The 3,924-nt window shown below is 44.1% G+C and overlaps 1 pseudogene; it reads right to left on the bottom strand.

The window, feature by feature from the left end:
* Positions 1–490: 490 nt before the first annotated feature.
* On the bottom strand, positions 491–777 carry LOC131478758 (histone H4 type VIII-like; annotated as a pseudogene).
* Between the last annotated feature and the right edge of the window lie 3,147 nt (positions 778–3,924).

Raw genomic sequence — 3,924 nt, 5'->3', positions numbered from 1 at the left:
TGGTCTACATTCAGAACTCAAAAAACAACACCTGCTGGCGTGGATGTGGGGAGAAAGGCACCCTCCTGATGGGGTCCATGCAGTAGGTGTGAATAACACAAAAGTGTGAAGAGAACAGCTCCCTGACTGGCAGGGCCCGGGGAGCTACCAGCTGCTTAGCAGGACTAAGTGGATTCATTTCTGACCACCTTGATGCAGTTTTCACCCCCCTTTCGCATGGGCACTCAACCACCCCACTAAGAATTTTGTAATCTATTGAGGCATTGTCTGCCACTGTGAGATGGCTTTTACAACCAACGTGAGCTTAAGAGTTAATGTGACTGAGGATGTCCTGGTGAGTGGGCCTTTAACTTCATACAGGAGTATAATTATGTCTGTGCTGTTTACCCATTGCCAGAAAATCTGGCCCAAATATTTACCATGCTTTCTAGGAAATGGCTTGATAAGAGATACCCTAAAAGTTTTTTTTTTTTTTTTTGGGGGGGCGGTCCTAGTGCTTGAGCTCATAGACCACGTCCATGGCTGTGATCGTTTTGCGCTTGGCGTGCTCCGTGTAGGTGACGGCGTCGCGGATCACGTTCTCCAGGAAGACCTTGAGCACGCCACGCATCTCCTGTTAGATGAGCCCCGAGATGCGCTTGATGCTGCCGCTCCGCCTCAGGCGGCAGATGGCAGGTTTGGTGATGCCCGCTGGATGTTGTTGCTCAGCACCTTGCGGTGGCGCTTGGCGCCGCCTTTACCATGGCCCTTCCCGCCCTTGCCGAGACCAGACATCTTCAACAGTCACACAAACAGCAAAGACTGCTCACCACTCGCACACCAGCACCTTTATAGGCGCTCGTTGGACCTGATTGAGAGCAGGTCCGCCCGCACGGCGGACACACCCCCGAAAAGGCGGGGACAGGAGCAGGCGGGAGCGCTCAGCACCGACCTCCCGCCTCCTTACTGGGAAGGTTCCTAGACCCGCTGCTGTTTTCCTCTCCTCACGTTGATCCCGTTCTAATCAGGTCTGCTCAAGTTAGGGGTTTCCAAGGTCTTCGCATGTAATGCGGTTTTTTTTTTAATTATTATACATTATGTGACAGTTTCATAGGCTCTGGGAATCCCCCACCCCTCCCCAAGCCCCTCCCCCCTGGTGGATTCCTCCACCTTGGTGCAGTATTACACTTCAAATTCAATCAAGATTCTTTCCTTGCAAACATATACCAAACATAGAGTAAAGCTACTTATTGTCCAGATGGGTTGAACAGTTTCTTGGGGAGACCAATTCTGGTCCAAAGTTAGAGCTGGTAGAATATCATCCCAGTCAATTAAGTGTCCCAATATAACATCAACAGCAATTTGTAACATTATGGAATTGACATGGTTTTGCGTAACCAGTATGTTTAAAAAAAAAACAAAAAACAAGTTCTTAACCACAACCTATGATTTGCTCATTGATATTTCAATTTTAGTTTGTATACAGGACCAGCTGCTATATACCTTAAAATGGCTATAAGGTACCATTCAGCTGTCTCGTGTCTATTTCATTTTAGTATTTAGCCATTTGTTGTGTTGAAGTATAATTTTACTGATCTTGGCAGATTTTAGGATAATCTAGACTGGCTTGTAACTCTAACAATACATTTGTCAACAATTAAGGTGCAGAACATTTTTTTTTGGGGGGTGTGCAGGAAAGTCCCCAACATCACGGTGAAGAGTGACTAATCTTCATGTCCCACCCAGCGAGGCATGAGCAAATCCATGCCAGCTCTTTCCTGTCAGATTCCAAGCTCTACTTTTTGTTGTTTGTCTATTTATGTTAGGTTTTTTTAGTTTGTATGATTGTTTGCTATGAGGGGTTTTCGGAGCGATCCTGATGGTCATTGGAAGGGAGGGTGGGGGTCCAGAGGTGGAGCCAGGCTCGGACCAGAGAAAGCTCTCCTCCCTGGTCCCGAAGGATGCTTATTGTTCTTCTGTTTCTGCGGACCGCTCAGGGCTTCTGGTTGTCTTTCCGATGATGTTGGTTTCTGCACGGTAGTGTTTGGACTTCTTCCATCCCCAGTGGAAGCTCCGGTTGGGGGTGGGTGACCTCAGAGTACTCAGCCTCTGAGGGCATCCAATTCCTTGTGGCCTCCTTGGCAGTTGGGATGTAGTCTGTGTTACTCGTATTAGTAGTTTGTGGTGAAGGTCTGGGAGTCTTCATGGTTGGGATCCATGCTTTCTCCTTGCCACCTGCTCCACCATGGAGTGCCCCATGCTCCACGCACATGACCTCTGTTAAGAGGTTGTCAGGATCACACCCGATTCCCCCCTCATGCATTGGTATAGTAGTTTTACTATTGTTTAGTGCCGCTTTGAATCTGTTGTCTATGAATTACCAGATTTGATCTTGATAGGCTATATTGCACTTTTTCCTCACTCTTTTTATGGTCATGAAAGGCTTCCCTGCACTCCCCACCCCCCCATTATGGATTAACATAGCGTATTGAGGGTATAGTAGGTTTTACAGTTTTTCGATGTAGATCTTAAGTATTCTGACATTAATTGTTGGTTTATAGATTATATCACATTATCTTATTGTATTGGATACAGGTTGTTAGAGATTGCAATAATATTACAATATACAGGTACTATCTTTCAGGTGGTCATCTTTTCATCTCAAATTAAGGCAAACATGTGGTATTTAACGTTTTGGGATTGGTTCATTTCTCTTAGCATGATGGATTCCAGTCAGGGACCCTAAAAGTTATCATGTTACTGTGACCCTCAAGGTGATTCTGCTATGACAAAAATAGAGTTACTGTGACCCTAAAGGCCATCCTGCTATGACAAAGAATATAGTTACTATGACACTAAAGGCCATCCTGCTATCATAAAGAATATAGATACTGTGACCCTAAAGGCCATCGTGCTATGACGAAGAATATAGCTACTGTAACTCTGAAGGCTATTCTGCTAAGGCAAAAAATATAGTTACTGTGGTCTTAAAATGTTAGCCTGTCCTTGCAATTCTTTAGATTATAGAAAATGTAGTTGCTTTAGTTGTTTTCATAAATTTTTAGCTAGAGGAAATACAGGATGAATTCACTAATATTATAAAGATATATTTTTGATTATTGTTTGATCACTTATGAAGTTGTAGAGCCTGCAGTTGTAGAGGAATGTAATGTTTAAAGCTTTTTGTCTTAGATCTTCATGTTTTTTCTCTCTTGATGTATTTCTCCCATTTAGTGATAGCTAAGTTGTAGAATAAGAATTGTAGTAGGAGTGTATTACTGCATAAAACGTGTTGTCTACTGAGAAACTCTTGGCTGCAACATTGGAATGGATAATGCCTTGTCTAATACTGAAACAATTTGTAGAATTGTCTTTGGAAACACTCACTCATCCATTGTAGAGTTGAAACTTAAATAGAGTAACTTAGCTCATTGCTAACTGCAATTCTTTCCGCCGTTATAATCCTTGCTTTACTTGTTTGTTCAACAAACTGTGTGAGCTTACAGACCTAATGGCCAACTAATGTCAATAATCCCGATCCCCATAGACCAAGGCCCCAGACCTTTTAACTCATACAAGATAGGGGTCTGGTTGACGCAGGTGGCGCCTAGGTTATCGTCCAGACCTGAGGAGAGCAGATGAAGACTGGCAAGCCAAGATAAGCAAGGGATATGGAATCCTTCCTCAATCATTTCTCAAGAAGTTGTAAATTGTGCCCCATGAAGCTATGTCAATATGCCCTAAGAAAAAACTTTGTACTGCTTCTGTATAAATAAAGCGGACAGCTTTCTCGCTTTGTCCACTACGTTCAAGGAATCCTGGTGGTCCGTCTCCTTTCTTTCTCTCTTCATGCCTCAGCCACACACTCTTCCCGAGCTCCAAACTCAGCCAGAGCTGGACTCCGGCACCCTCCTTCACTGCTGGTGGAAGTGTAGGCTAGTACAA

The sequence above is a fragment of the Ochotona princeps genome, chromosome Y (assembly GCF_030435755.1).
Source record: "Ochotona princeps isolate mOchPri1 chromosome Y, mOchPri1.hap1, whole genome shotgun sequence".
NCBI classification, from domain to species: Eukaryota; Metazoa; Chordata; class Mammalia; order Lagomorpha; family Ochotonidae; genus Ochotona; species Ochotona princeps.
This window is presented reverse-complemented; position numbering and strand designations above follow the sequence as displayed.